The sequence below is a fragment of the Sphaeramia orbicularis genome, chromosome 5 (assembly GCF_902148855.1).
Source record: "Sphaeramia orbicularis chromosome 5, fSphaOr1.1, whole genome shotgun sequence".
NCBI classification, from domain to species: Eukaryota; Metazoa; Chordata; class Actinopteri; order Kurtiformes; family Apogonidae; genus Sphaeramia; species Sphaeramia orbicularis.
The window spans coordinates 14,146,262-14,173,258 of record NC_043961.1 but is presented as its reverse complement, the minus strand read 5'-3'; the positions used below and the strand labels follow the sequence as shown (position 1 = coordinate 14,173,258).

The window sequence follows — 26,997 nt, the reverse complement described above, 5'->3', positions numbered from 1 at the left end:
TGTAGTTTGTGGGTGTCAAACATAGGGCCCGTGGGCTAAAACTGGCCTGCCAAAGGGTCCAATCCGGCCTGTAGGATAAATTTGTGGAAAGCAAAAATTACACTGAAGATATTAACAATCATTTTAGTTCAGGTTCCACATTCAGCCCAATTCAATCTCAAGTGGGTCAGACCAGTCAAATATTATCAGAATAACCTAGAAATAGTCAACTCCAATTTTTTTCTCTGTTTTACTTTTTTAAAAAATAGTGAAATTACTTGAAAATTTTACATTTACAAACTTTCCTTTTATGAAAAATGTGAATAACCTGAACAAATTTTCAAAAACCTGAAATGTCTTAAGAGAAGTAAGTGTAATTTTAACAATATTCTGCCTGTTACTAAATATTTTGTGTCTTTGTTGATCCTCAAATTACGATTTGTTCATGTTTATCCTTTTACCCTGTCAGTTAGCACTAATGTTAGCTTGGCTAGTTCCACCCCGTCACCCCTTGAACATCCCAGCTTTACCCTTTACCCAAAAATTACACTGAGATATTAACAATCATTTTAGTTCAGGTTCCACATTCAGCCCAGTTCAATCTCAAGTAGGTCAGACCAGTCAAATACTATCAGAATAACCTAGAAATAGTCAACTCCAATTTTTTCTCTGTTTTACTTTTTTAAAAAATAGTGAAATTACTTGAAAATTTTACATTTACAAACTTTCCTTTTATGAAAAATGTGAATAACCTGAACAAATTTTCAAAAACCTGAAATGTCTTAAGAGAAGTAAGTGTAATTTTAACAATATTCTGCCTGTTACTAAATATTTTGTGTCTTTGTTGATCCTCAAATTACGATTTGTTCATGTTTATCCTTTTACCCTGTCAGTTAGCACTAATGTTAGCTTGGCTAGTTCCACCCCGTCACCCCTTGAACATCCCAGCTTTACCCTTTACCCAAAAATTACACTGAGATATTAACAATCATTTTAGTTCAGGTTCCACATTCAGCCCAGTTCAATCTCAAGTAGGTCAGACCAGTCAAATACTATCAGAATAACCTAGAAATAGTCAACTCCAATTTTTTCTCTGTTTTACTTTTTTAAAAAATAGTGAAATTACTTGAAAATTTTACATTTACAAACTTTCCTTTTATGAAAAATGTGTTTAACCCGAACAAATTCTTAAAAACCTGAAATGTCTTAAGAGAAGTAAGTATGATTTTAACAATATTTTGCCTGTTACTAAATATTTTGTCTTTGTTGATCCACAAATTTCAATTTGTTCATGTTTATCCTTTTACCCCGTCAGTTAGCACTAATGTTAGCTTGGCTAGTTCCACCCCGTCACCCCTTGAACATCCCAGCTTTACCCTTTACCCAAAAATTACACTGAGATATTAACAATCATTTTAGTTCAGGTTCCACATTCAGCCCAATTCGATCTCAAGTGAGTCAGACGAATAAAATACAAGTATATTAACCTATAAATACTGTCAACCCCAAATTTTTACCCCAATCCCTGAAGGGTAGGCAAGGGGTGTTGTTTTTGGTTCAGTTTGTTCCTTTGTTTGTTTGTTAACACTCTAGCCGCAAAACTATTTGTTGAATTCATACCAAATTTGGGTTATAGATTGCCAGTGACCCAGAATTGATCTGATTACATTTTGGGAAAAATAGGTCAAAGTTCAGATTTTTAATGAATTTTTACAATCTTTTTTTTCCCATTTACTTACAGTGGGTGAAATTTCAAATATCTGTAGCAGCAAAACTATTAGTTGAATTCATACCAGATTTGGTTTATAGATTGCCAGTGACCCAGAATACATGACATTACATTTTGGAAAAAGTAGGTCAACGTACAAATTTTTACTAAATTTTTAAATCTTCCCATTTACTTATAATGGGCCAAATATGTGCGAGGGGTGGGGTTTATTGTGCCTGGCACCACTTGTTTATTTATTTATTTTTTTTTGTGTACCAAAAAAAAGTAAACTTACATAAAAATGTGTCCATTTACAAACTTTCCTTTTACAAAAAATGTAAATAACCTGGTGAATCTCACTCTAAAAAAACATAGTGCTGGCCAAGACACAAGTCAAGCTTTCAAAAAGGAGGCTTCAAAAACCGATGTGTGACATCACTTTGGCTGCATCCTCTTCTTTTATCCAGTCTCTGACCTGCACACAGTAATGCAGCCAAACATTGAAGGTGCTATTGTCCAAACCAATCATCCTCGAGCCACGATGGTCGCTCTGTGCGATCTCTAGGCCTGCATTTCTTACGAGGCTTTCAATAGAATTTGCCGCAGCTACAGTGAGTTTGGCCTCTAGCTCTCAGAGTTCCAGTGTGTGGTCAGTTCACGCCAATGAAGCCCATTATTCTCCTGCTCAGAGGCCACAGAAGAGAAGAGTGGATCCCCTCCAGCGCTCAGCTACATCCTCCCTCCTCATCGGAGCCACTTTGCACGATGTGGGTGAAGAAGTCATCCCTTCCTCGTCCGCTAAGTAATTATTAGGAGCTCTTTGATTCACCTCCCACTGTTTTCCAAAGCGCCGCTGTTATAATTATCAACCGCTGTTATGCAGGGCTTTTTCAATCAGCTGGGTATGCTGATCTGGCTCCAGCGCCATTCCCCGGAATCGTAAACGTCCGTAGGAGATGGACTCTGTATTTACGAAGGCAGCCCGGCCAGATCAGAAGGACATCGCCTCTGTCTGTATTTGAAGTCGGCCGTCTCCTCCTGTGGCCCTTCTCCGTGTCCTGCCGTGACTTGGCTTCGTTTAATTCCACTGCGGTCATCAGAGAACTGCTCATTAATCTTACCAACACTCTGTCCCACTTCTCTCCATAATCTTCCTCCTCCTAATTTCCCTTATCGGTCACACTGACTTTCTTTTGTTTGTGTTTGGAAGGCTTACTCTAGGCTGTTAGCCAGAGGGTGCAGACGGAGTACAGAGCGGACTGCGGCAGCTTCCCTCCATCAGTCATGAAGCCGGGGGTGGTTTATCAACCCAGGTTTAGGTTTTGTCTGCCAGCAACTGCTCATTCATTTGCAGGGAATAGATTGTGCTGAGAGTATTGATGGGGAAGCTAATGCTTCTAAGTGCAAGATTACACCACATTTAATAATGATGTTACTTATTGCTGCTGGCACCGCAAACTGTCATTTGTCATTCGTTTGTAACCCCTCCCCTTGTGTTTGTTTAGTCCGTACACAGCGCTTTCCTTATTTCATCCCATTTTGGCCGACTGTCTTCCTGGTGCAATAGTGTGATGTCGCAGGGTGAACGTCACTTAGTCAGGCCCATCTATTTCATCAACACCCCAGACGCCTTTGAAAGCAAACGGAGCCTGTCAGGAGGAGTCCCAGGGCAATCAATGATGCCCTATTAAAGTCCCACTGCTCAAAAACGGAACATCAAAAACATACCTCAGCGAATCAGCGAAGGGAAAACTTGTCCCCTCGACTCAGACCATTCTCAAAGAAACCCATGAGAGTACAGTCTATATAAAACACACACTGTCGGACTGCCCGGTATACAGTGTTTTCTGTTAATAACTTTACATTTTTAGCTGCGGTCTAATTCGGTTTCTACCTTGTTTGACTTTTTCAGACCTTGATAACTTCAAAACCCAAACGGTGAGGAGTGCAGTCAATGTCCGAGAGGGACAGGGAGTGGTTCTGTTGTGTGGACCGCCGGCATATTCTGGAGGTAAGTTCACCATAGTTATGTGTTTAACCCATAAAGACCTAGTGATAACAACTGATTTTTTTCTTGTGTATTTTATTTTTTATTTCTTAAAGCAGTGATATTTTGCTTTTTTAAACGGAATTATGCATTTTCAAACATTTCCCTGTGGTCTACACAAAACGGGGGTCTCAAACACCACCCAAGGTTCCAATGCGGCCCGTGGGATGAATTTCCAAAGTGCAAAAATTCTACAGTCAAGGTTGTCGAACTCATTTTACTTCAGGTTCCACATACAGACCAATATGATCTACAGTAAAATAATAGCTTAATAACCTACAAAAAATAATGACTCGATATTTTCATCTTGGTTTGATGTGAAAAAAATAATGTGACATTATGCCTGTAAATAATGACAACTTCAAAGTGCAAAAAAATAACATAAATTATGAAAATATTTACATTTACAACCTATCCTGTAAAAATAAAATGTGAATAACCTGACCAAATATGAACAACCTGAAATGTCTAAAGAAAATTCAGCACAATTTGAACTATTTTCTGCCTTTTCCTAAGTGTTTAGTGTCTTTGTAGATCCGATCCATAATGCACATGTAGAAATGATAAGTTGAGGCAGAATATTGTTAAAATCGCACTTATTTTTCTTGAGAAATTTCAGTTTTTTCAGGTTATTCACATCTTTTTTTTTGTTTGAATAATTTATAAAAGTAAGTATTTTCATAATTTAATGGGGTTTTTTCTGCACTAAAACAACGACAAAAATTTGGAGTCATCATTATTTATAGGTTATTGGTTGTTATGCTAATATTTTACTGGCTCACTTAAGGTCAAATCGGGCTGAATGTGGCCCCTGAAAGAAAATGAGTTTGAGACCCCTGACATAAACTGTAAATGCTCTGCTTGGGTCTGAATTCTTCATTAATTCAACTCCACAGGTCCATCTTCAACCCTATTTCTGAGTAATGACACCAGAAAGGTCGTTTTGAGCGCTGGCCCTTTAAATATACATGAGCCCACCGCCTCCAGGTTACTTTCTGTCCTGTTCAGCCACTTGAGTTCATTAATACAACCAACAACTGAACATTTTAGCTAATCGGCTCGAAGTTTGGACATATTTTCAGTATGGACTACAACCGCTGCTGCTAATAAACAATTATGTCTTACTCAGAGAAATGTTCATCGGAAGTCTTGACCTTATATGTGCAAATGTTGTGACGTAACTAGTTATAGACATAACAAATTAAGAAGGAATTAAAACAGGTTGTAGAAATCCACTCGATTTTTGCCAGAATTAATATAAAGATAGCTTTGCAGCACCTGGAGGGTTCAAATTCAAACTTTATGAACTATTAGGGTTTAGCTAAATATGACCTCTGTAAAGGTATTTATTTCACACTCATGGTCCATTGTAAAAAGATACTGGCCAATGTTTTGTTCATGTTCATTCATCTTACACAATGATGAAACAAAAGCAACATTTCATAAAGCATCAGTTTTGTTTTTTTTAGATCAAACCACTTGTAACCAGTCAGTCTTGTCTGAATTTGTTGTAATAGCTGTACTTGTCTGAATATATTTCCATCATAACTGATGAAAAAAGATAAAATCCGCGAATAGTGACGGCTGTTGCCAAGTACAACTAGATTCGTTTCAAAGACTTCTTGACTAAAGCATGACATTAAGAATCCTTTTTTGTCATTTTGTAATTATTTGGCCATGACTGTATGCTTTCAACAGCCAGAGAATTTTACAAGGCCAGAAAATTCGAAGAATCAGACTGAAAATATGAAAAAAAAAATGTAGTTAATTGTCTTGAAGTTTGGACATATTTTCAGTATGGACTACAACTGCTGCTGCCGATAAACAATTATGTCGAACTTGGAGAAATGTTCGTCAGAAGTCTTGACCTTACATGTGCAAATGTTGTAACTAGTTACAGACGTAACAAATTAAGCAGGAATTGAAACGGGTTGTAGAAATCCATTAGATTTTTGCCAAAATGAATAGAAAGATAGCTTTGCAGGACCTGGAGGGTTCAAATTCCAACTTTATGAACTATTAGGGTACAAATCCACAAATAAATGAACCAAAGAGTAATAAAAGTGGGTTTAGCTAAATATGACCTCTTTAAAGGTATTTATTTCACACTCATGGTCCATTGTAAAAAGATACTGGCCAATATTTTGTTCATGTTCATTCATCTTACACAATGATGAAACAAAAGCAACATTTCATAAAGCATCAGTTTTGTTTTTTTAGATCAAACCACTTGTAACCAGTCAGTCTTGTCTGAATTTGTTGTAATAGCTGTACTTGTCTGAATATATTTCCATCATAACTGATGAAAAAAGATAAAATCCGCAAATAGTGACGGCTGTTGCCAAGTACAACTAGATTCGTTTCAAAGACTTCTGGACTAAAGCATGACATTAAGAATCCTTTTTTGTCATTTTGTAATTATTTGGCCATGACTGTATGCTTTCAACAGCCAGAGAATTTTACAAGGCTAGAAAATTCGAAGAATCAGACTGAAAATATGAAAAAAAAAATGTAGTTAATTGTCTTGAAGTTTGGACATATTTTCAGTATGGACTACAACTGCTGCTGCCGATAAACAATTATGTCGAACTTGGAGAAATGTTCGTCAGAAGTCTTGACCTTACATGTGCAAATGTTGTAACTAGTTACAGACGTAACAAATTAAGCAGGAATTGAAACGGGTTGTAGAAATCCATTAGATTTTTGCCAAAATGAATAGAAAGATAGCTTTGCAGGACCTGGAGGGTTCAAATTCCAACTTTATGAACTATTAGGGTTTAGCTAAATATGACCTCTTTAAAGGTATTTATTTCACACTCATGGTCCATTGTAAAAAGATACTGGCCAATATTTTGTTCATGTTCATTCATCTTACACAATGATGAAACAAAAGCAACATTTCATAAAGCATCAGTTTTGTTTTTTTAGATCAAACCACTTGTAACCAGTCAGTCTTGTCTGAATTTGTTGTAATAGCTGTACTTGTCTGAATATATTTCCATCATAACTGATGAAAAAAGATAAAATCCGCAAATAGTGACGGCTGTTGCCAACTACAACTAGATTCGTTTCAAAGACTTCTGGACTAAAGCATGACATTAAGAATCCTTTTTTGTCATTTTGTAATTATTTGGCCATGACTGTATGCTTTCAACAGCCAGAGAATTTTACAAGGCCAGAAAATTCGAAGAATCAGACTGAAAATATGAAATAAAAACAAAAAATTTAGTTAATCGTCTTAAAGTTTGGACATATTTTCAGTATGGACTACAACTGCTGCTGCCGATAAACAGTTATGTCGTACTTGGAGAAATGTTCGTCGGAAGTCTTGAGCTTATATGTGCAAATGTTGTAACTAGTTACAGACGTAACAAATTAAGCAGGAATTGAAACGGGTTGTAGAAATCCATTAGATTTTTGCCAAAATGAATAGAAAGATAGCTTTGCAGCACCTGGAGGGTTCAAATTCCAACTTTATGAACTATTAGGGTACAAATCCACAAATAAATGAACCAAAGACTAATAAAAGTGGGTTTAGCAAAATATGACCCCTTTAAGGGCATTTATTTCACACTCATGGTCTGTTGTATAAAGATACTGGCTAATATTTTTTTCATATACATTCATGTTACACGATGATGGAACAAAAGCAACATTTCATAAAGCATCAGTTTTGTTTTTTTTAGATCAAACCACTTGTAACCAGTCAGTCTTGTCTGAATTTGTTGTAATAGCTGTACTTGTCTGAATATATTTCCATCATAACTGATGAAAAAAGATAAAATCTGTGAATAGTGACGGCTGTTGCCAACGACGATGGGCGGTGGAGTTGAAGGTCATGTGCAAAGCCAAACTTTTGATCTGTCAGTTCATTCCGTTAACACGACGAACACTTTTGATTTGCTTTGCAGCACCTGGAGGGTTCAAATTCAAACTTTATGAACATTTAGGGTCCAAATACACAAATAAACAAACCAAAAACTGATAAAAGTGGGTTTAGCAAAATATGAGCTATATTCTGACATTTGTCATTACTGTTTTGTTAGAAAAGAAACACCTGAATTCAGCGTGTCCACATACTTTTGTCCATATAGTGTATGATGCGATGATAATACATATGCAGTCCGGTGTAAAAGTCTCAGGTCACCTTTAGTTTTGTTCTTTTCAAGGTTTTAGCGAGTTTGCAGATTTATTTCTCAGTCTGTCATTGTCGATGTGGTCATCTGGTCGCAGCCAGGCCTGGCAGACGCATGTTGTGTAGAATTATGCAAATGAGTCTGATTGGCAGATGAGAGATTCTGCCATTTTTAGACAAGAGAACGGATCAAAACCCACAGTCAAATGTAAGCTCACGGCGTCAGATGAATGGAGTCGGTCCAGTCAGGTTCGCTGAGTTGACAGTATGTTCTAGAAAATGGAAATGTGCGTCTCTGCCGTATATTTGGGCCAGGCTATGAGGCAAATGAGGACTGCAATCTGGCATGATCTCATGATCCGTGGCGTCAATCTGCTTCAGAAGGTAACGGTATTTGGGCCGCAGGACTGTTTCACATGTCCTCGTGTGACATGAGAGCGACAGCTGGTGATGCTAATGCACAAGTGTTGTCTCATGTGACTTATCAAACGTGATGAAGTGTGATGTGATTATTTTAAGAAAACGAATCTCAAGTGTAATTTACAAAGCATTTACTCCTGAATATATGCTGCGACATTAAATTATACAGGGTGGGGAAGCAAAATTTACAATGAACATTTAGTTGTTTTTTCTCAGCAGGCACTACGTCAATTGTTTAGAAACCAAACATATATTGATGTCATAATCATACCTAACACTATTATCCATACCTTTTCAGAAACTTTTGCCCATATGAGTAATCAGGAAAGCAAACGTCAAAGAGTGTGTGATTTGCTGAATGCACTCGTCACACCAAAGGAGATTTCAAAAATAGTTGGAGTGTCCATAAAGACTGTTTAGAATGGAAAGAAGAGAATGACTATGAGCAAAACTATTACGAGAAAGTCTGGAAGATACTATTAAAGAAGAATGGGAGAAGTTGTCACCCGAATATTTGAGGAACACTTGCGCAAGTTTCAGGAAGCGTGTGAAGGCAGTTATTGAGAAAGAAGGAGGACACATAGAATAAAAACATTTTCTATTATGTACATTTTCTTGTGGCAAATAAATTCTCATGACTTTCAATAAACTCATTGGTCATACACTGTCTTTCAATCCCTGCCTCAAAATATTGTAAATTTTGCTTCCCCACCCTATATATATATATATATGTACATATAAATAAATAAATAAATAAATAAATAAATAAATAAATAAATAAAATCACTTCAGTTCTTACATCAATAGCTATGACAAAAACAGTGCTTTTAGGCCAAGGGTCTCAAACATACGGCCAAATGCGGCCCGTCAAAGGTTTCAGTTTGGCCCATGAGATGAATTTGCAAAGTGTAAAAATTCCACAGTCAAGGCTGTGGAACTCATTTTAGTTCAGGTTCCACATACAGACCAATATGATTTCACGTAAAACAATAGCATAATAACCTACAAAAAATAATGACTCCGTATTTTCTTCACGGTTTGATGTGAAAAAAATATTACATTTTGCCTATAAATAATGACAACTTAATTGTTTTTCTTTGTGTTAGTGGAAAAAAATAACTTTAAATCATCAAAATATTTACATTTACACACTATCCTTTAACAATAAAATCTGAATAACCTGAACAAATATGAACAACCTGAAATGTCAAAGAAAAATTTAAGCACAATTTGAACTATTTTCTGCCTGTTACTAAGTGTTTATTGTCTTTGTAGATCCATAATGCACAAGTATAAATGATAAGTTGAGGCATAATATTGTTAAAATTGCACTTATTTTTCTTACGAAATTTCAGTGTTTTCAGGTTATTCATATCTTTTTTGTTTGGAAAATTTATTAAAGTAAGTATTTTCATATTTTAATGGCATTTTTTGCACTGAAACACAGAAACAAATTTGGAGTCGTCATTATTTATAGGTTATTATTTTACTGGTCTGGTCCGCTTGAGATCAAATTGGGCTGAGTGTTGCCCCCGAAAGAAAACGAGTTTGAGACCCCTGTTTTAGGCATTCCGTGTTTTCTTTTCTGTCCGTTTTAGTCACATGATACACACAGGAGTTAGCACTGGATTGCGTGACCATTATTTTTGATGACTTTTGACTTTTGTCCAACAATTTTTATCACGACTGTAGTGCTGTTACATGTAACTCGTTACTCAACGACACTGCATGTTATTCAAGGTAATTCAACAGAATGACATCTCCTTGTTTCTAATGGCAACCTTAGAGAAAATATTGCTTCATACTTAATCTGGTTTCACACCCATTTTTGTGCTCTTAATCATCATCCCCTGCATGTATTTAATGACAAATACATCCAAGGCTAACCTCGTTTTGAGTGTTTTTCGCTGATTCTGTTGGTGTTTCTAAGAGTTTCTTGTATAGTTGTATCTAAAAAGGTTTGATAACGTTGCGTAAACATGTACCTCCACTCATGCGCAGCAGATGCTTTGATTGTGTATTGAAATAAAAGATAAAGACGCACACTCTGATTATCTGCAGCGAACGGAGGACATGCACAATGGCTGCTGCCGAGCTTGTCTTCCTCTTGATATAGCAGCCTGCACTCTGGGACAACCAATTTCCTTCACAAGAGAACAGTTTGTAGTGTAGTGCTTTGTGCAGCTGGTCTATGGGATAATGGGTCAGAGTACTTTGTGTAAAATACAGTTTGACAGCTTCCCTCTCTGACATAGGCTTATACGCAGTGGGCTGATGTAACTGTAGACCTATTGTGTTTTCCTCACATTTTCACAAGTGAATGAAAAGTAAAACATTGCTCGCCGGTTGTTGCTTTTTCTACCAGTTTTTTCACCCTCTCACTCCCCCTCTTTTTTTTTTTCTCGTTGCTCCCTCCTACTTTCATCTTCTATTATTCCCGCGTTTGTAATTTGCATTTCATTTGGTTGGTTTGGTTTCGGTTTATTCAGTCGTCATCCGTAATACAGAAAATACAAACAATGAGGCTGAGCTCAAGTCAGCCGACTGTGAATTCTGAAGATTGAACAGACTTAGGCAGAAGTTAAATGCTTAGAAACTCCTACGTTCAAATCAAAATCAGTTTTATTCTACCAATCAAAACATCAAAAATCTTTCTTGCTTGTATCCATCGAAAATATCGTTACAAACTAATGTTTTGAAAACCATTAATGAATGACATATCTTTAAATGTATATTTATGCCATTCTATTATTTAACCCCAGTAACAGAAATATATCTTTTTTTTTATACATTTCCACTCTGTTGTAAATATATACATAATCTGCATAGTTTTCGTTATTATTATTTTCTATTTTTCATTGGGGTTTTTTGTACTATCTTTATGCATGCACACATTTTCTTGCACTTGAGTACTCGCTTTATTTTATTTTACCTATTTATTTTTCCTTGCTTAGGGTGCACTTTATTTACTTTTAGTTTAGTTTAATTGTTTACGTTAGTCGTATGAAGGGAACTCACAAAGTAAGAATTCCATTGCTCAGTATTGCTGCGTATATAACAGTAAGCTTCTTGAATGTTGAATCTTGAATTTCCTCGTTGTGGCATCAATAAAGTTTAATTTAATCTAATTTTAACAACCACAATGTTAAGATGTAAATAATATGTAATTTTAATTCTATATATAAATATTTATATAAATACCAAATTTCTTAATTTTCTTATATTTCATTTTTCACTCTTTTGTGGTTTTTCTACTTGTCTTTTTCTCTTCACTTTGTTTTGTTGCTGTTGTTAACTGTGAAATTTCTCAACTGTGGGATAGTCTTATCTTATCTTATCTTATCTTATCTTATCACACCTTACCTTACCTCGCATTATCTAATCTTATCTTATCTTACCACACCTTAGCTTACCTTGCCTTATCTTATCTTACCATACCACACCTTACCATACCTTACCCTACCTTACCTTACCTTACCATACCACACCTTACCTTACCTTACCTTACCTTACCTTACCTTACCTTACCTTACCTTACCTTACCTTACCCTACCCTACCCTACCCTACCACACCACACCACACCTTACCTTACCTTACCTTACCCTACCCTACCTTACCTTACCTTACCTTACCTTATCTTACCTTACCTTACTCTACCTTACCTTACCTTACCCTACCTTACCTTACCCTACCTTACCTTACTCTACCTTACCTTACCATACCATACCATACCATACCATACCATACCATACCATACCATACCTTACCTTACCTTACCACACCTTACCTTACCTTACCCTACCCTACCCTACCTTACCACACCTTACCTTACCCTACCCTACCCTACCCTACCTTACCTTACCTTACCACACCACACATTACCTTACCTTACCCTACCCTACCTTACCTTACCGTACTTTACCCTACCCTACCTTACCTTACCTTACCCTACCCTACCTTACCTTACCACACCTTACCTTACCTTATCTTACTCTACCTTACCTTACCCTACCTTACCTTACCATACCATACCATACCATACCATACCATACCATACCATACCATACCATACCTTACCTTACCTTACCACACCTTACCTTACCTTACCCTACCCTACCCTTACCCTACCCTACCCTACCCTACCACACCACACCTTACCTTACCCTACCCTACCTTACCTTACCTTACCTTACCTCACCTTACTCTACCTTACCTTACCTTACCCTACCTTACTCTACCATACCATACCATACCATACCTTACCTTACCTTACCTTACCACACCTTACCTTACCTTACCCTACCCTACCCTACCCTACCTTACCACACCACACCACACCTTACCTTACCCTACCCTACCCTGCCTTACCTTACCTTACCTTACCACACCACACATTACCTTACCTTACCCTACCTTACCTTACCTTACCTTACCACACCTTACCTTACCTTATCTTACCTTATCTTACTCTACCTTACCTTACCCTACCTTACCTTACCTTACTCTACCTTACCTTACCATACCATACCATACCATACCATACCATACCTTACCTTACTCTACCTTACCCTACCCTACCTTACCTTACCTTACCCTACCTTACCCTACCCTACCTTACCTTACCTTACCATATCTTAACGTATCTTACCTTACCTTACCTTTTCCTGATATTGACCTGTTCCATAACCTTGAACTCTATAAATCCAGATCCCACATCTCTCAGTCCTCTCTTCTGTTTTTCCACCATCCTTCCATGGCTTTAAATGTTGCAGAAGCCTTGTCTTTCACAGCCTCATCAGTTATCACATCACACAAACATGACAAATGAACAACATTGTCATGTTTTGATGCACACCTCCCCCCTGTTTCTCCTTCTATCTCCTATAAAACTTATTGTGTTGCATCCTCGGCTAACATTTCCTTCCCAGTCTTCTGCTGCTGCTCAGTACACCAGTACAGTTCAGATGGAGGTTGTGTTGACTGCGCTGGTCTAATCAGAACGGACTTTATATTTGCATGGCTGCACCCACTTCCATCCAAAGCCAAGGGGGTGGCTCCATCGTAGGACACCAGATATGATTGACAGGCGTAGCGTCCATCCTTTGACTCGTAGCCCCTCACCTCTAAAGTGGTAGATTATACAGAACATGTCCACGCTTCCGAACGTCCACGTCTCAAAATGACACCGTAATTCATCACGGCAGGTCCATCCTCTCCTACAGCGGAGGATGACAACATACTCCTGCGTCCGTACGTCCATCCGTTGACGTCTCCCCTGAACCCGGTCTCTCAGGGACCTGGGAATGGAGGACATGTGTCAGGGGACGAGCACCGACGCGCTGTAATCCATTTTGTTTCGCTCCCTTTCCTTCGGTCTCCCATTTCTTTTGCGCTGATAGCTATTACATGTGCCATGTCTTGGTATCTGATATCAAAGGAAACTGAGATAAGGGAGAGAATATGATATGAGAAGCTAAAATTTTAAAGCCACAGTGGAATGAGTTTCATTCAGTCCAGATCTAGACCTGTCACCCTTTAACCACCGCAGGTAAATGGAACGATTCCATTTGATTTTTAAAAGTCTTATTTTAACCCATAAAGACCCAGTACTACTTTTGTGGCAGTTTCCGAATATTTTTTTTTTCTACAGGGTGGGGAAGCAAAATTTACAATATTTTAAGGCAGGGATTGAAAGACAGTGTATGACCAATTAGTTTATTGAAAGTCATGAGAATTTATTTGCCACAAGAAAATTGACATAATAGAAAATGTTTTTATTCTATGTGTCCTCCTTCTTTCTCAATAACTGCCTTCACACGCTTCCTGAAACTTGCGCAAGTGTTCCTCAAATATTCGGGTGACAACTTCTCCCATTCTTCTTTAATAGTATCTTTAAGAAAGTGGACATTGCTGTGTGATGTTCTATTGGTAGCATGTTCTAAAACGCCCCAAATAGCAGAATCCAGAGGGTTTAGATCTGGGCTAGAAGGCGGCCATAAACATGATTCCCAAAAACTGCTAAAGTTGGATTTGCAGAAATCTTGTATTTTTCTAGCTGTGTGGGCTGGAGTACCATCCTGTGTCGCCCGTACATAATTTCCATCTGGGTAGTTTGTTTTAAGCCATGGCAATACCTGATATCTGGATGGATTTGGTTGGATCCTTTAGGATTTTAGATTTGAGAGCTTTAATAAAAGCTTTGGTACATTTTTTGTTGCTTCCTCCACTTCCAGACTTTCTCGTAATAGTTTTGCTCATAGTCATTCTCTTCTTTCCATTATAAACAGTCTTTATGGACACTCCAACTATTTTTGAAATCTCCTTTGGTGTGACGAGTGCATTCAGCAAATCACACACTCTTTGACGTTTGCTTTCCTGATTACTCATATGGGCAAAAGTTTCTGAAAAGGTATGGATAATAGTGTTAGGTATGATTATGGCATCAATATATGTTTGGTTTCAAAACAATTGACGTAGTGCCTGCTGAGAAAAAACAACTAAATGTGCATTGTAAATTTTGCTTCCCCACCCTGTATTTAACTTTTTAAGTGATTTATCATCATTTTTTATGATATTATCCTCTGTATTGTCTTGTCTTCTACTTCCCTCAGTCTAATGAATGGCCTAGGCCCAAAACGTCACTGAATAAATGGTTTGGGAGCTCACAGGTTGTGCGGACCTTCCTTTATTTTTTCATGTTTAACTTTTTGGGATCCTGCACACCTCTAATTTTGGATGTGCGTGTCGTTTACCTTTTTTCTTGTCTTCTACAGGGTGGGGAAGCAAAATTTACAATGAACATTTAGTTGTTTTTTCTCAGCAGGCACTACGTCAGTTGTTTTGAAACCAAATATATATTGATGTCATAATCATACCTAACACTATTATCCATACCTTTTCAGAAACTTTTGCCCATATGAGTAATCAGGAAAGCAAACGTCAAAGAGTGTGTGATTTGCTGAATGCACTCGTCACACCAAAGGAGATTTCAAAAATAGTTGGAGTGTCCATAAAGACTGTTTATAATGGAAAGAAGAGAATGACTATGAGCAAAACTATTACGAGAAAGTCTGGAAGATACTATTAAAGAAGAATGGGAGAAGTTGTCACCCGAATATTTGAGGAACACTTGCGCAGACTTTCTCGTAATAGTTTTGCTCATAGTCATTCTCTTCTTTCCATTATAAACAGTCTTTATGGACACTCCAACTATTTTTGAAATCTCCTTTGGTGTGACGAGTGCGTTCAGCAAATCACACACTCTTTGACGTTTGCTTTCCTGATTACTCATATGGGCAAAAGTTTCTGAAAAGGTATGGATAATAGTGTTAGGTATGATTATGACATCAATATATGTTTGGTTTCAAAACAATTGACGTAGTGCCTGCTGAGAAAAAAACAACTAAATGTGCATTGTAAATTTTGCTTCCCACCCTGTAAAACCATACAAAATAATCAACAAAATGGAAAAAAAAAAATCAAAAAATTGAACAAAAAACAAACAATATTGACAAATGAAAAAAAAGAACAAAATTATCTAAAAATTGAACAAAAACAAACAATATAAATCAACAAATTAAAACTAAAAAAAGAACAAAATTATCCAACAATTTACCAAAAAATGAACAAAATCATCAACAAAATGAAAAAATAAAAACAAAAAAAGAACTAAATTATTCAAAAATTTAACAAAAAACTAACAAAGTAATCAACAAAATAAAACAAAACAAAACAAAACAAAAAACAAAATTGTACCAAAATGTAACAAAAAACATAAAATAATCAACAATACGACGAGTGCATTCAGCAAATCACACACTCTTTGACGTTTGCTTTCCTGATTACTCATATGGGCAAAAGTTTCTGAAAAGGTATGGATAATAGTGTTAGGTATGATTATGACATCAATATATGTTTGGTTTCAAAACAATTGACGTAGTGTCTGCAGAGAAAAAACAACTAAATGTTCATTGTAAATTTTGCTTCCCCACCCTGTACAAAGGGAAAAATTTGGAGTTGTGAAGTTGTGAGTATTTGTAGGTGATCTGCTGTTGCCTCTCCACACTCTCTCCAACACTGTGCAGAAACAGTACTGAATTTGGACTTTTGTTTAGGTGTTATAAAAAAACGGAGAAGGTTTTTCCAACCAAAGTAACACCACGTGTTGGAGTTTGTTGATGAAAAATGTACTTCCCATGCCTTTGTCCACATGTCCTCTTTGATTACAATGTTCATTTCTCTCATATTTGGACTTTTATGCAATTAGTTGAGTTCTCCTCCAGTGAAAGTACCGCCCACTTCTATTGGAATATTGATCTCCTGCATCCAGACCACAGGACTCGAACATACTGTAGACCAGAACCTGACAACCTCACAAATTCAACTTGGTATTGATTCTTGATAGAACACGACGCTCAGATACAGGGACACTGGTTTTATTTTTAGTAGTTTGTCGACCACAACCTTTTTCTATCCCTGACCCAGTACTTTACAGTTTTCAGGCATCTATCCTTTACTTTCCTGTCACTTACTAACTTTTACTCCCTACATTTTCCCACAAATATCTCTACTTTCCACTTTTTTCGCCGTTTCCGAAGAGTCTCATTAGTTTAGCTTTAAAGCAATTGAGCAGAATTATTGATTATTTTTATTTTGCATCATTGCACACCTTTCCAACATCAAAACCAATTTCAACCTAAATCAGTAACAATAACACATACACCAGATGAGCCCTGGTTTATCCATCATATCACCGATAACAAAATGAAAATAGACAAGATGGAAAAGACACTAAAAGGCGACTGGATAGCGGAGAAGAGGAATCACAACAGGTTCTGTTACTGACACTGGACGATTCAGCAAAGTTACCATTTGTTATATTGAATATTTTGATTTATTGTATTTTATTTGAAGTCAAACAGGTTGAAAAGTCTTCACATTATATTAATTAGACATCAGACGGAGTTTTCATTTGCGCTGAAAGAGCTCATATAAATGTCCTTCAAAGAGCGGCTTTTTACTTTTATGGTTCCAATAAATTTCAAAGCCTGTATTTTTTCGCTTTTGCTCGAGTCAATAAGTTGAATAGGCACTTCTACATCTACAAGAGTCTGTTTTTTATTGTATCTGTGCTAGTACTTGTGTAAAGAATGTCTGTACTTTTCTGAACTATCCGTAAACCTTTACACCCACAGGAGTTCGGTGTAAAGTTTAGTCTGACAAAGTGCACCGGAAATTTAGTTATTAAACAGAAATGTGAATTCACTGGATGTACAGTATTAGAGACTCGGCAGCACTAAGTCTATTTTTATTCGTCTACCTTTCCAGAGCTGACATTTGCGTGGATCTTCAATGAATACCCGTACTTTGTCCAACAAGACAGTCGCCGATTCATCTCTCAGGAGACGGGGAGTCTGTACATCGCCAAAGTGGAGCCTTCAGACGTGGGCAACTACACCTGTGTGGTGAACAACACGGTCACAAGAGAGAAAGTGCTCAGCTCGCCTACACCGCTGGTTCTCAGAAGTGACGGTAAACGCTTTAATCTGTTGTCATAGGATGGTGTTGAGCTTCCGTGTTGTAGGAGGTACTGCCTTTCATTTTATGGATCTAAACATTCCGAGAATAAAATGTGATCAAGCTTCGTAAAATGATCATTCGAGTTGCAGACGTTGGATGTTTTTCAAGCGTCGCACGGTTTTCAGTCCTCATAGTGTTAGTAGAGCTGAGAAATACTGTGGAAAATAAGCAAAAAATGACAAATAAGGGACGGAAAATCACATTTGCTAAGTCTACTTTGAGCTTTGACCTGATTGTCCTGCATCAAACTAGGGTTTAAAATAGTAAAACACCTACTGCAGGGGTGTCAAACTCATTTTGGTTCAGGGGCCATATTCAGCCCAATTTGATCTCAAGCGGGCCAGACCGGTAAAATAATGTCTTAACCTATAAATAATGACAAATCCAAGTTTTCTTTTGGTTTTAGTACAAAAAAACCCCTATTAAATTATGAAAATATTTATATTTTACAAAAAAGATGTGAACAACCTGAAAAAAAACTGAAATTTCATTTGAAAAATTGATGCAATTTTAACAATATAATGCCGTGACTTATTATTCATACATGTGCATTTACATACAATGTTACATAAACATTTGGTAACAGGCAGAATATTGTTAAAATTTTGGAGTTTGGAACTAAAATTGGAACAATTTCTACAGTATTCCATCTCTTATTATTATTAACACAATGCTTTAATCTGTTGTCATAGGATGGTGTTGAGCTTCCGTGTTATAGGAGGTACTGCCTTTCATTTTATGGATCTAAACATTCCAAGAATAAAATGTGATCAAGCTTCGTAAAATGATCATTCGAGTTGCAGACGCTGGATGTTTTTCAAGTGTCGCACGGTTTTCAGTCCTCATAGTGTTAGTAGAGCTGAGAAATACTGCAGAAAGTAAGCAAAAAAGGACAAATAAGGGACGGAAAATCATATTTGCTAAGTACTTTGAGCTTTGACCTGATTGTCCTGCATCAAACTAGGGTTTAAAATAGTAAAACACCTACTGCAGGGGTGTCAAACTCATTTTGGTTCAGGGGCCATATTCAGCCCAATTTGATCTCAAGCGGGCCAGACCGGTAAAATAATGTCTTAACCTATAAATAATGACAAATCCAAGTTTTTCTTTTGGTTTTAGTACAAAAAAACCCCAATGAAATTAGGAAAATATTTATATTTTACAAAAAAGATGTGAATAACCTGAAAAAAAACTGAAATTTCATTTGAAAAATTGATGCAATTTTAACAATATAATGCCGCGACTTATTATTCATACATGTGCATTTACATACAATGTTACATAAACATTTGGTAACAGGCAGAATATTGTTAAAATTTTGGAGTTTGGAACTAAAATTGGAACAATTTCTACAGTATTCCATCTCTTATTATTATTAACACAACACTTTAATCTGTTGTCATAGGATGGTGTTGAGCTTCCGTGTTATAGGAGGTACTGCCTTTCATTTTATGGATCTAAACATTCCGAGAATAAAATGTGATCAAGCTTCGTAAAATGATCATTCGAGTTGCAGACGCTGGATGTTTTTCAAGTGTCGCACGGTTTTCAGTCCTCATAGTGTTAGTAGAGCTGAGAAATACTGCAGAAAGTAAGCAAAAAAGGACAAATAAGGGACGGAAAATCATATTTGCTAAGTACTTTGAGCTTTGACCTGATTGTCCTGCATCAAACTAGGGTTTAAAATAGTAAAACACCTACTGCAGGGGTGTCAAACTCATTTTGGTTCAGGGGCCATATTCAGCCCAATTTGATCTCAAGCGGGCCAGACCGGTAAAATAATGTCTTAACCTATAAATAATGACAAATCCAAGTTTTTCTTTTGGTTTTAGTACAAAAAAACCCCAATGAAATTATGAAAATATTTATATTTTACAAAAAAGATGTGAATAACCTGAAAAAAAACTGAAATTTCATTTGAAAAATTGATGCAATTTTAACAATATAATGCCGCGACTTATTATTCATACATGTGCATTTACATACAATGTTACATAAACATTTGGTAACAGGCAGAATATTGTTAAAATTTTGGAGTTTGGAACTAAAATTGGAACAATTTCTACAGTATTCCATCTCTTATTATTATTAACACAACACTTTAATCTGTTGTCATAGGATGGTGTTGAGCTTCCGTGTTATAGGAGGTACTGCCTTTCATTTTATGGATCTAAACATTCCGAGAATAAAATGTGATCAAGCTTCGTAAAATGATCATTCGAGTTGCAGACGCTGGATGTTTTTCAAGTGTCGCACGGTTTTCAGTCCTCATAGTGTTAGTAGAGCTGAGAAATACTGCAGAAAGTAAGCAAAAAAGGACAAATAAGGGACGGAAAATCATATTTGCTAAGTACTTTGAGCTTTGACCTGATTGTCCTGCATCAAACTAGGGTTTAAAATAGTAAAACACCTACTGCAGGGGTGTCAAACTCATTTTGGTTCAGGGGCCATATTCAGCCCAATTTGATCTCAAGCGGGCCAGACCGGTAAAATAATGTCTTAACCTATAAATAATGACAAATCCAAGTTTTTCTTTTGGTTTTAGTACAAAAAAACCCCAATGAAATTATGAAAATATTTATATTTTACAAAAAAGATGTGAATAACCTGAAAAAAAACTGAAATTTCATTTGAAAAATTGATGCAATTTTAACAATATAATGCCGCGACTTATTATTCATACATGTGCATTTACATACAATGTTACATAAACATTTGGTAACAGGCAGAATATTGTTAAAATTTTGGAGTTTGGAACTAAAATTGGAACAATTTCTACAGTATTCCATCTCTTATTATTATTAACACAACACTTTAATCTGTTGTCATAGGATGGTGTTGAGCTTCCGTGTTATAGGAGGTACTGCCTTTCATTTTATGGATCTAAACATTCCGAGAATAAAATGTGATCAAGCTTCGTAAAATGATCATTCGAGTTGCAGACGCTGGATGTTTTTCAAGTGTCGCACGGTTTTCAGTCCTCATAGTGTTAGTAGAGCTGAGAAATACTGCAGAAAGTAAGCAAAAAAGGACAAATAAGGGACGGAAAATCATATTTGCTAAGTACTTTGAGCTTTGACCTGATTGTCCTGCATCAAACTAGGGTTTAAAATAGTAAAACACCTACTGCAGGGGTGTCAAACTCATTTTGGTTCAGGGGCCATATTCAGCCCAATTTGATCTCAAGCGGGCCAGACCGGTAAAATAATGTCTTAACCTATAAATAATGACAAATCCAAGTTTTTCTTTTGGTTTTAGTACAAAAAAACCCCAATGAAATTATGAAAATATTTATATTTTACAAAAAAGATGTGAATAACCTGAAAAAAAACTGAAATTTCATTTGAAAAATTGATGCAATTTTAACAATATAATGCCGCGACTTATTATTCATACATGTGCATTTACATACAATGTTACATAAACATTTGGTAACAGGCAGAATATTGTTAAAATTTTGGAGTTTGGAACTAAAATTGGAACAATTTCTACAGTATTCCATCTCTTATTATTATTAACACAACACTTTAATCTGTTGTCATAGGATGGTGTTGAGCTTCCGTGTTATAGGAGGTACTGCCTTTCATTTTATGGATCTAAACATTCCGAGAATAAAATGTGATCAAGCTTCGTAAAATGATCATTCGAGTTGCAGACGTTGGATGTTTTTCAAGCGTCGCACGGTTTTCAGTCCTCATAGTGTTAGTAGAGCTGAGAAATACTGTGGAAAATAAGCAAAAAATGACAAATAAGGGACGGAAAATCACATTTGCTAAGTCTACTTTGAGCTTTGACCTGATTGTCCTGCATCAAACTAGGGTTTAAAATAGTAAAACACCTACTGCAGGGGTGTCAAACTCATTTTGGTTCAGGGGCCATATTCAGCCCAATTTGATCTCAAGCGGGCCAGACCGGTAAAATAATGTCTTAACCTATAAATAATGACAAATCCAAGTTTTTCTTTTGGTTTTAGTACAAAAAAACCCCTATTAAATTATGAAAATATTTATATTTTACAAAAAAGATGTGAACAACCTGAAAAAAAACTGAAATTTCATTTGAAAAATTGATGCAATTTTAACAATATAATGCCGTGACTTATTATTCATACATGTGCATTTACATACAATGTTACATAAACATTTGGTAACAGGCAGAATATTGTTAAAATTTTGGAGTTTGGAACTAAAATTGGAACAATTTCTACAGTATTCCATCTCTTATTATTATTAACACAATGCTTTAATCTGTTGTCATAGGATGGTGTTGAGCTTCCGTGTTATAGGAGGTACTGCCTTTCATTTTATGGATCTAAACATTCCAAGAATAAAATGTGATCAAGCTTCGTAAAATGATCATTCGAGTTGCAGACGCTGGATGTTTTTCAAGTGTCGCACGGTTTTCAGTCCTCATAGTGTTAGTAGAGCTGAGAAATACTGCAGAAAGTAAGCAAAAAAGGACAAATAAGGGACGGAAAATCATATTTGCTAAGTACTTTGAGCTTTGACCTGATTGTCCTGCATCAAACTAGGGTTTAAAATAGTAAAACACCTACTGCAGGGGTGTCAAACTCATTTTGGTTCAGGGGCCATATTCAGCCCAATTTGATCTCAAGCGGGCCAGACCGGTAAAATAATGTCTTAACCTATAAATAATGACAAATCCAAGTTTTTCTTTTGGTTTTAGTACAAAAAAACCCCAATGAAATTATGAAAATATTTATATTTTACAAAAAAGATGTGAATAACCTGAAAAAAAACTGAAATTTCATTTGAAAAATTGATGCAATTTTAACAATATAATGCCGCGACTTATTATTCATACATGTGCATTTACATACAATGTTACATAAACATTTGGTAACAGGCAGAATATTGTTAAAATTTTGGAGTTTGGAACTAAAATTGGAACAATTTCTACAGTATTCCATCTCTTATTATTATTAACACAACACTTTAATCTGTTGTCATAGGATGGTGTTGAGCTTCCGTGTTATAGGAGGTACTGCCTTTCATTTTATGGATCTAAACATTCCGAGAATAAAATGTGATCAAGCTTCGTAAAATGATCATTCGAGTTGCAGACGCTGGATGTTTTTCAAGTGTCGCACGGTTTTCAGTCCTCATAGTGTTAGTAGAGCTGAGAAATACTGCAGAAAGTAAGCAAAAAAGGACAAATAAGGGACGGAAAATCATATTTGCTAAGTACTTTGAGCTTTGACCTGATTGTCCTGCATCAAACTAGGGTTTAAAATAGTAAAACACCTACTGCAGGGGTGTCAAACTCATTTTGGTTCAGGGGCCATATTCAGCCCAATTTGATCTCAAGCGGGCCAGACCGGTAAAATAATGTCTTAACCTATAAATAATGACAAATCCAAGTTTTTCTTTTGGTTTTAGTACAAAAAACCCCCAATTAAATTAGGAAAATATTTATATTTTACAAAAAAGATGTGAATAACCTGAAAAAAACTGAAATTTCATTTGAAAAATTGATGCAATTTTAACAATATAATGCCGCGACTTATTATTCATACATGTGCATTTACATACAATGTTACATAAACATTTGGTAACAGGCAGAATATTGTTAAAATTTTGGAGTTTGGAACTAAAATTGGAACAATTTCTACAGTATTCCATCTCTTATTATTATTAACACAACTACAGATCACAAGGATCCATAAATGCAGAAAAAAACATTTAGTAAAAGGCAGAATATTGTTAAAATTGCACATTTCAGGTTGTTCATGTTTGTTTTTATTTATGTATTTATTTGCGTTTTATTGTGAAAGAATAGTTTCGTAAATGTAAATATTTTCACAGTGTAATGTTATTTTTTTCACTTACATTTTTTCCACATAATTTTTCACGAAGAAAATTTGTCATTGTCATTATTTATGGGTTATTGTGTTGTTATTTTTACTGGAGATCACATGGGTCTGTATGTGGAACCTGAACCAAAATGATTTAGACAACCTGGACTGTTCAAGTTAATTTTCGCACTTTCATTCCGCGGGCCGGAATGGAACCTTTGGCGGGCCAGATTTGGCCCCCGGGCCGCATGTTTGACACCTGTGACCTACTGGAACTTTTGGGAGTGCAGTAGAATTTGGATTTAAATACATAACATGATGGATAACTATCACTCATTCATTCATTCATTCATTTATTTGTTTTGAGCAGGAGAAAAAAAGTTAAATTTTTTGTGTACAACAAACTAATATGAGAGCAAGTACATTCATAATAAATAAAGATGATCAAGACAAAAATAATTGCCATGTACACTAGTAAGAACAAAATAAAATCAATCTGTGCTGCTCAAAAAGGAGTGGGAAGAAGAAAACTTATCCAATCTCACCCCCGTCTCACATTTATACAACAGAACACATTACTTTTGCTTCCTTAATGATATAATAAAATCTGTTTAGAGTCCTAATAACGTAAATAACAGATAGAAAACAGATCAGGGAAACTGATGCATATTACACGTAGTATCTATCTAAATCAGGGTTGTCAAACTCATTTTGGTTCAGGGGCCACATTCAGCCCAATCTGATCTCCAGTGGGCCGGACCGGTAAAATGATAACTGTGAAAAAAGTAAAATTCTATTATGATCAGGTTTACATCTACAAAGTTTCTTTAAAAATCTGAATAACATGAACAACTTGAATTGTCTTAAGAAAAACAAGTGCAATTTTAACAATATTCCGCTTCGGTTTATCGGTTTATCATTTACACATGTGCATTACAATCAAACAAAGCATTTAGTAACAGGCAGGATATTGATAAAATTAAATGTACTTTTCTGAAGACATTTCTGTTTGTTCATATTTGTTCAGGTTATTCCCATTTTTTGTAAAAGTATTTTTTGGTAATGTAAATATTTTCATGTAATTTTACTTTTTTACACCAAAAAAATTAAAGAGAAAATTTGGGGTTGTTATTATTTATAGGTTATTATAATAATATTTTACTGGTCTGACCCACTTGAAATCTAATTGGACTGTATGTGGAACCTGAATTAAAATGATTTTGATACCATTGATCGTTAATATCTTCAGTGTAATTTTTGCATTTCACAAATTCATCCCGTGGGCCAGATTCGACCCTTTGGTGGGCCGGATTTGGCCCCCGGGCCACATCTTTGACACCTGTGATCTAAATGATAGTCTGCAGAACTTACACTCACAGTCAATGAAAACTTTGAGATCATATTTTTCCACATCATTTTTATTTTGAAACGCTAAACTGGAATTTTTTCATATGAATCGTTTGTTTAGGATATTGGCATACAGAAACAAAAATCTAAAGTTTCAAGAATAATTTCAAAACAAAAAACTTCACAAAAGAAAATGGCACCTGCCAAACACAAAGTCAAGCGGATGTAGCGTTCCTGGTCAGGAGTTGCCACTCTCTCTCGCCGTGGCCCATAGACACCTGCACTATTAGGCTAGCATGGCTTGACCACAAAAATCCCCTAGTTCGTATTCTGGTTTTTCTGCTCTGTGCTCTTTACCACAACTACTTTCTACAGATGTAAAATTAGATCTTTTAAAGGTCCCATATTATGCAAATCTCACTTTGTGACAGTTTTCTTCATAGTCGTGTGTGTTGCAGTAGCCTCATTATGAGGTTGGAATTTGAAAACTGTCTGTTTCCTCCCTGCCTTGCTACACCACATTTAGTGAAAATGCCTGCTCAAACGGCCGAGTTTGAGTTGGGTCCGCTTATGACGACATAAGAGGATTTAACTCCTCCCCCTGACTCTGCCCCCACCCTGCATGAAAAGGTGAGCCCCACCCTGGCAAAGGGAGCCCCACCCTGGCAAAGTACCTCTTGGACAACAAACATGGCGAAGGCGAGACACGCAAGTTGTGGTGTTGTTGGCTGCAAACACCAACACGAAAGTTTATTTTTGCTCCCCACTTCCGAGCCTCTCCGAAAAAAGTGGCTGGATTCTATCTTTGATGGTCATGTACCAAACAACATTCCGAAATGCTTGTATGTGTGTGTCCGGCATTTCACGGACGAGTGTTTTTTTAACATGGGCCCATACAGCTCCGGCTTAGCACAAAGACTCCGAATCAAGAAGGACGCGGTACCAACGCTTCGTGACCCAAGTACAAGTGTGGGAGATGTAAGTTCTTATCATTTTTTTGTATCTTTACTGCATAACCCTACATTACGGATAAGCTGGTGGTTGTTGATGTGTACGTCTAACGTTAGCATGGCAGCTAACATAGCTCGGTTACTGCTGCTAACGTTTGCGTCCCCGTTAACATGCAAGAGCTGATAATATCCAGAGACATTCAACAGAACTACTTTGAACACGGGCCTTTTGTGGTTGGCATCAGTATAGTTAGCATCAAGCTTGTTAGTAGCTGCCTGCATTAGTGGCGGCAGGCGTCTTTCCGTGTCAGGTCCACGAACCCGACACAACACCGCCGTTTTCCGTCGGGGCTCAAACACGCCTCAAGGCAAAGAAAGCCAGTGTTTGGAAAGACGTTCTGTCTGAGACATGTGTATTGTAGACGAGAGTTCACAGTCAGACAGCTTCACAGTCAACATTAGCGCGTAGTACCGCTAGCGTAAGCCGAGTCCTCTCCCAAAGAGGGGAGTGGGCGTGGACGTGGACAGATGCGTTCATTTGCATACCCGGAAGCAGGCCCAGAAACAGCCTGTTCTGAGGAGGGCTGGTGAGAGGGACTTTTTCGACCGCTGAAACTCCCAAAAAAGGATGATTTTGGGGCGAACAAACTTAAATACTATGTTTTTGGGCTTCTGAGACCTATATGACGTGACTGAAAAATAGCATAATATGGGACCTTTAAATCTGACCTCTCCTCTAAGTTCAGCACAGGCAGATGTGAGTTCATCAAAACCACACACACACACACACACACACACACGGATCAAACCTGACTCTTCAGTACCTCTAAAATAAAAAAGAATACTACTATTATATAGGAATATTACTCAGAATATTACTTAGACTTGCAAAAATAAAACGACTCTTCAAGCAAAACAACTTTGTCATGTAAAGATTAAGCAGACAACTCATAATATTACATTTCCTCTTCTCCATTTTGGTTCATGATGTATGATGTCCATCCGACATTTTAGAA

At 36.6% G+C, this 26,997-nt stretch overlaps 1 protein-coding gene across 1 annotated transcript in view; it reads left to right on the top strand.

Moving 5' to 3' along the window:
* Positions 1-3,602: 3,602 nt before the first annotated feature.
* The window catches only part of LOC115419802 (contactin-3-like), a 133,558-nt gene continuing 110,163 nt past the window's right edge, over positions 3,603-26,997 (top strand). Inside the window, exons 1-2 of the mRNA XM_030134827.1 lie at positions 3,603-3,698; positions 17,618-17,821. The gene's annotated coding sequence lies outside the window, so the exon portion shown is untranslated. The remainder of the gene's footprint in view (positions 3,699-17,617; positions 17,822-26,997) is intronic.